The sequence below is a fragment of the Panthera tigris genome, chromosome C2, assembly GCF_018350195.1.
Source record: "Panthera tigris isolate Pti1 chromosome C2, P.tigris_Pti1_mat1.1, whole genome shotgun sequence".
Taxonomy (NCBI): Eukaryota; Metazoa; Chordata; class Mammalia; order Carnivora; family Felidae; genus Panthera; species Panthera tigris.
Window position 1 is genome coordinate 154687470 of NC_056668.1, and position 7209 is coordinate 154694678.

The 7209-nt window shown below is 53.3% G+C and overlaps 1 pseudogene; it reads right to left on the reverse strand.

Annotated features, from left to right (window-relative positions):
• Positions 1-2695: 2695 nt before the first annotated feature.
• Positions 2696-2816, reverse strand: LOC122230921 (annotated as a pseudogene).
• Positions 2817-7209: the final 4393 nt, after the last annotated feature.

The window sequence follows — 7209 nt, forward strand, 5'->3', positions numbered from 1 at the left end:
AGACTGTGATTTTCACAACCTTTTAAACAGAATAATACTCTCCGTATCCCAGCACCTTAGCCCACCGGAGTGTTGTTTGTGTTACTGTGAACTAAGATGCAGATTCGCCACAATTGCCATCACCGTGGTAATTTTATGCCTTTTGTGTTCAGTTTCTGTTGCACATGCTCATCAAGGAGATTGAAGCTTTACTGATGAAGCAAAATTCATGACCTGCCTTTGGATGTGAGGGCATCAGATTTAAAGAAATGTTTTCAAATCCTGATGGCATCCTGTGTCTGGCTTGCTTTTGAGAGAGAATTAAAATGTGCTGTCTCTTACTCCTTCGTCTTTGAGCTGGGACTGGCAGATTCTCTGGCAAAAACATCATGGTTTCAGGGGGAACATAAGCCCCTAAGAGCTTTCCAACCCTCCAGGGGATCCCTTCCGTTTGCGTGAATGATCGCAATTACCACAAGGTTCAACTGAACCTCGTTTCTTACATCGAGTATGAGGACAAGGGTGCAGCTGGCATAGCGCATCTGCAGTGATGACACCCCAGTATACATGTGCCACTCCTCCCTGCAAGGAATCGATTTCCCTTACCCTTACATCTGGCCCCGGGACTTGTCTCGACTAATAGAATGTGGCAAACACGATGTTGTACAAATTCGAATGTCAAGGCCCTAGGAGACCTGACAGTTCCCACTTTTATTCTTGTAGAACCCAGCAGCCAGGAAGAAATATGATAAGGGCCCATCTGGAGATGGAGTCCCAGCCAGTCATTCTAGACACCTGAACCGAGGCAAGAAACATGTCAGGGAAGCTATTTTGGACATCCTAGCCCCAGCCAAACTCCCAGCTGAATGCAGACATAGGAGTGGCCCCCGCCAACATCATGTAGAGCAGGAAAACCTCCCAGCTGAGCTCAGCCAGGCCACAAAATCATAAGAATTGTTAAATAGAATGGTGGTTGCCAGAGGATGGGGGAAGGGGGATATGGGGACTTGTTCAATGGGTATAAAGTTACAGTTGGGCAAGATAAATGAATTAGAGACTTGCCATACAACAAAGGGCCTACGATTAACAATATGGTGTCGTGCACTTAAAAACTCGTTAGCATGGTAGACCCATGTTAAGTGTTTCCACAACAACAAAAAGCAAAGAGATACAAGGAAACTGAACTTTTGGATATATTTATCACCTTGATTGTGGTAGTGATGGTATCTCGGGTGTATTTATGCTGGAACTCATCGAATCATATCATTCAATATGTGTAGTTTTTTGATGTATCAATTATAGCTCAATAAAGCTGAGAAAGAAAGAAAGAAAGAAAGAAAGAAAGAAAGAAAGAAAGAAAGAAAGAAAGAAAGAAAGAGGAAGGGGAAGGGGAAGGGGAAGGGGAAGGGGAAGGGGAAGGGGAAGGGAAGGGAAGGGAAGGGAAGGAAAGGAAAGGAGGAAGGGGAAGGGGAAGGGGAAGGGGAAGGGGAAGGGGAAGGGGAAGGGGAGGGAAGGGAAGGGAAGGGAAGGGAAGGGAAGGGAAGGGAAGGAGGAAGGGGAAGGGGAAGGGGAAGGGGAAGGGAAAGGGAAGGGAAGGGAAGGGAAGGGAAGGGAAGGGAAGGAAAGGAAAGGAAAGGAAAGGAAAGGAAAGGAGGAAGGGGAAGGGGAAGGGGAAGGGGAAGGGGAAGGGGAGGGGAAGGGGAGGGGAAGGGAAGGGAAGGGAAGGGAAGGGAAGGGAAGGGAAGGGAAGGGAAGGGAAGGGAAGGAAAGGAGGAAGGGGAAGGGGAAGGGGAAGGGGAGGGGAAGGGGAGGGGAGGGGAAGGGAAGGGAAGGGAAGGGAAGGGAAGGGAAGGGAAGGGAAGGGAAGGGAAGGGAAGGGAAAGGAAAGGAAAGGAAAGGAAAGGAAAGGAAAGGAAAGGAAAGGAAAGGAAAGGAAAGGAAAGGAGGAAGGGGAAGGGGAAGGGGAAGGGGAGGGGAAGGGAAGGGAAGGGAAGGGAAGGGAAGGGAAGGGAAGGGAAGGGAAGGGAAGGGAAGGGAAGGGAAGGGAAGGGAAGGGAAGGGAAAGGAAGGGAAGGGAAGGGAGGAAAGGTGGTGTTTTAAGCCACTTCATTTGGGGGTGGTTTGTTACACAGCAACAGCTAACTGATACAGCAGCTAAGGGAAGGAAGATGCAACAAGATCCCTGATCATCACTGTTACTGGGCAGAGCATGTACAGCCCCCACTTCTTCCTTGCACAAAACTTTCCCCTCCAACCAGACTCACCCACTGCCTCCATAATCTGCTTTGTTCAGCCTGCAAGATACATCTTGGATCTCACTCGTGTGGTTTTCTCTGTGTTGTTGTTTACCCCTTTGCTCCCTCTCTCCTCTGTCCAGTGGGATTAACCCCTCTCCGCCTTTAAGCTCCTTTTAAGCTCTGTAGCTATCTTAATTATTTCTTGGGTCAGTATATGGTCAAGCTCTGTGTGCCTCTTCCCATCTGCCTCTTCCATTTGTCCACACTGTTACTTTTAGTTCCATATTTTCAGTTTAAGAGCTGGTGTAGAGTCAGTTCTCAATCATGATTGCTGAATGAACGAATCAGGGCTTCCCACCTCTGTACCCTTTCCCTCACCTGGCCTCCCTTTGCTTATCAGCATCTTACATTTAATTTCCTCCACGAGATCTTTCCTGGACCCTCTTGCCACAGTGACCTCTTATCCTGGAGCTTATTTTATACGTGTGTAAGACTCATTTATTTCAAGTCGTCACGGGGGTATTGGGAAAAGTGTTCAATTAGCAACAACTGCGCCTCGGATAAACCTCGTTGGCTACGATACTGTCACTGCGCAAAGCTATGTAAGACTTCTTCAAAAATTCAACGTTAAAATACCGTTTAACACACCTGGTCCAGTCGCATAACGCTGCCACTTAGCCTTCACAGCCACCGGCCACTCTTCCACTGCAGGGAACCCTACCGTGTAAGGGAGTTGCTGACCTAACCGATCAGAGGCCACATCATTCATTCAGCGTGTCGCCATGTTGCCAGTGTGGGATCCCAGGCTCAATCCTTTCCTCCTGCCTTAGGCCTGGCCCCTGGAGTAAGTCTGCCCCATCCACCTTTTCCTTCCACCAAATAAGCCAGTGATGGATAAGCAGACCACTTGAAGGCTCACACCCCCCTCTCCGGGTACACCTCGGCGAATGGATCCCAAGATTTAGATTTTATAGAGTGGGTAAGGGAGAGAGATGTGGGAGTCCCCACTGTAGACCCAAGTCCCAGTCATATTCTTTATCCAGCTTGCATCCAAGAGCCCTATTGCGGTAAGCAGCTTCTGAGAGGCCCCCGGTGATCTCCACCACTTGGCGTTTGCACTCCGATGTGATCCCCTCCCAGTGAGGACGGTTGCCCCAGTGGTGACTTGGTTCCAGCCAGCAGCACATGGCAGAGGTGAGAAGATGCCCCTGATGAGGCTGCATAAAAGTGTTACATCATCTTGCTAACGGACTCTGCCCTTTGCTGGCTTTGATGACGTAAGCTGCCCTATTGCAGGGGTCCCCGTGACGAGGAACTAAGGGTGACCTCGGGCCAACAGCCGGCAAGGAGCTGAGGCTCTCGGTGTAACCTCATGTGAGTAGCTGAATTCTGCCATCGGCCACGTGAATGAGCCACGCAGACCCTTGCCAGCCAAACCTCCAGATGGGAATTGCAGCCCTTTGATCGCAGCCTCACGAAAGACCGTGAAACAGGGGACCCAGGTAAACCATGCCCCAAATCCTGACCCATAGACACCGTGAGATAATAAACGGGTGCTGTATTAGGCCACGAAGCAATATAAAATCAATGCAACCACACTGAGGGTTTGAGGTACCTGCTGAGAAATCGATAAAGCTCTACACTGATTCCCATTGCATTACTTTGGGTATACTTTCCTTAAGACGGTAAGAGGGATACCCTGATGGATATGAGGGATGATAGGGAAGGGAGAATTTGGCCATGCATGGATCCTAATATTTTCAAAACCACTCCCCAGTCTAGGACAGTATTATTAGTATCCCCATTTTAAAGTTAAGCAAACTCAGGATCACACAGGTTGGTATTTGCTCACGTTTCTCACTCCTACCAGTCCCCTAACTCCGGATACAGTGCTCCTTCCCCTCCGACATAGCTGCAGCCTGGTACTTCCTGTTGCTGCAGGATCTTTAAGCAAAGCTCTGCTTTCATTAATTACGCTGGAAGCAGTCCGAGAGCGGGCACTCCCCCGGGCATGTTTCTGTTCTCGGTGGCAGCACACAGGTGGCGTGGGGGGGTGACACTAAGACAGAAAGATGCCTGGAGCTGCCCTGGAAGTACCCAACCCGGGCAAGCCTCTCCCGTGCCACCCAGCAGCATCTTTTCTGGGAATATACTTCAGTAGCCATCCAAATAAAGCAGTTCAGAACTGAGATGTCTGCGAATATGCAGTGACCCAGCTATTTAACATGGATCGTTTTATGGTATGAATAAAATTGAGTGTTCTGGGAAGTGCCTTTTAAGTGAACCAGGTCTAAGTCCAAGGTTCTAGAAAGCTTTTAGTTTCAATGCAAACTCACGGGAAGGGGGAGGGACACCAGCGTTAAGGAGATGCCCCGCAGAAGGTGAAGGATCCAGACAGCCATAGACAAAGTTCAAAGCCCAGGGGCCAAGGGCAGGGCAGGCATGGTGGCAAGGCCAACAGGAAAACGGTAGGTAACTACAGCTGGCCGGCAGGTGCATTCAACTCAAGACAGGCCGCAGGGGAAAGAGGAAGAACCGGGGCGACAAACGTGAACTTGAAACCAGCCGTGTGTGACTCACTAGGACCGCGGGCAAGTCCCTCTGCCTCTCTGGATGCCGAGGCACGGCTAGTACAGGCCGCACAGAGCCGCCGTGGGGACGGGCGAGAAGGGGTGGTCTGCGTGTTTCGGGAACCGAAAGGGCTGTTACCTTCCTAGAATATTGGTAATGAGATAACCGAGGTTAGGGAGGGAGGGCAGGGAGCAGGTGACGCACCTGCCCGATCGGCCCGGGGCTGCTCAGGGAGCCGGGCAATCGCGTTTTGGGTACCCCGAACACCAGGGCGAGGTGAAACCCCCGGGGTTGGGGCAACGCTGGAGGAATGCTGGGACCGTTAGGATGCCGAAGTTGGGGGGAGGGCCCCCGCAGAGACGGGGCCCAGGCTTCCGGGGGAGGGGACGTCCCCTGGCCGGCGCTGGTGTCTCCGAGGGGAGCAGCGAGGCTGGCCCTGAGCACTGACACAGCCACGCTGGGCATTCGGCTGCTGCCGCGGCCCGAGAGGGCGCTGCCGGCGGGGGGAGGCATTGCTGGGGTGCTGCCCCCTGCCCATCGGCAGGGAAACGGCAGCGAGCAGACCCTTCCTCCCTCTTGCGCCCCCTGCTGGCAAATCCTGGCAGGGAGCCAGCGGGCAAGGCAGATCCGGGGTTCCAACGCCCAGCATGGCCCCGCCGAGCGCGGCATACCGGGTTCAGAGCTGGGAGTTGGTGGCTTAGTACCTGGCACAGCGGCTGTCGAGCAAAGGTGGGGAAGAGAATGTCTGTGGTAACAGATTTCGTCGAAGGACTTGCCTCTAAGACCAGAATTCTTCCCAAGCTCCAAAGTCCACCTGGGCGCGCGGGAGGAAGAGAATTCCTGCAGGGCCCTATTCTCTTGGCTCCTGCCCTGTGACCCAAGAGGCGGGCAGAGCCATTTCTGTCCCCTCCCCGGCACGGTGACGGCACCCAGGAGCCAGCCGGGGTGCCGGCAGCCACGGCAGCCAAGCCGACCCTGGGGCGAGTCTCGGGGCCTCCTCCCGCGGGGCCACGTTGCCAGCTTTGCAAACGTTTAGACAGCTGGGCTGTGAAGAGCACTGGGCAGCTTTAAAAATGGATGTGGATCATTATTCTTTCATGAGCCACCACAGCGCAACAGCACAAGGCCAAAGGCATGCACGCGGGAGCCGCTGCATGGGTGGGTCTGCTCTGCTCCAGTGCATTTGAGTCTCTGAAAGAAGGTTTAGAGATGGTCCCGCAAACGCTACACACGGCCGGCCACCAAGAGCAGGTGCCATGGTGCAACAACGACCGCGGAGGAGGGTCAGAGAGAGAGGGAGCCAGAGAGCCAAAGCGGGCTCTGCCCTGCTGATGTGGGGCTCAGACTCACCAACCAGGAGATCGTGTCCTGAGTCCCCACCACGCTCAGCCGCTCAACAACTGGACCACGCAGGCTCCCGCCTTCCAGGGCTTCTTATTCACCTGCTTTCCCGTTAGCACATTCCAGAGCCTTACTTTCCGCTTTCCCGTCTCCCGCCTTCCATTCTTTTCTCTCTCTCTTCTTTTTCCTTGTCGTGCATTCCTGCTTCCCTCAACCCCCTTTTCCCTTTGTGGGTCCAGTCCCTCTCAGTCTGTCTGTTATTCTTCCTCTATCTTTTCTCTATCTGCGTGTGGACCTGTCTGTCCACATTTCTCTGCACGTGCATGCACAAGTGCGTGTGTGTCTGTGCGTGCGTGCACACGCGTGTGCGTTTCCCTAGTGCCTTCTACGTCCTCCGGCTTCTCCGCTTCCCTGTGGTCACCACTTTCAGCTCCAGTCTCTCTGGATGGCAGAACGAAGTGCCTTTTCCCCCTGGTAGAGGGGCAGGGGATGGGGGGGTAGGGGTCTCAGTTTTATTTCCTTGCTCCCTCTGCCAATGAGAAGAGAGTGGGGCAAAGACGTGTTCAAGTCAGGACCCGAGTCTAGAGTCCCAAGTCACAATGAAACACAGATGCATAATTCAGTGCAACACACATTTACCATGTGCCAGGCCACACGCTCACTCATTACTAGGGACTTGAAGATGATCACATGGGGAGTATGTGCCACGGATCCCACGGTCTGGGGAGGGAAACAGCTCGGCGAAAGATGTTGCAAAGGGGCATCTGAGTCGGGCTGGGGAAGGGGTTAGTCAAGAAAGGCTTCCTGGAGGAGGTCAGGCTGAAGTTTGAAACATGTGTAGACGTTAACCAGATGGAGAAATGAGAAAAGGGCATCCAAGACAGATGGCATATCGCAAGCAAGAGCATGGGGGCAACCAACCAACACACAAGCAAACGACCGGGCCAGGGTGTGCAGGGCCCCCCACGCAGTACGGGGGCTACTGGAGCCCAAGAACTGGTACAAGAGTAAGAGGTGGGAGGTGGCTGCCTCGCGCGAGGCCTCACGAGCCGGGCTGTGGGGATCCCGCCAGCGCCCCTCC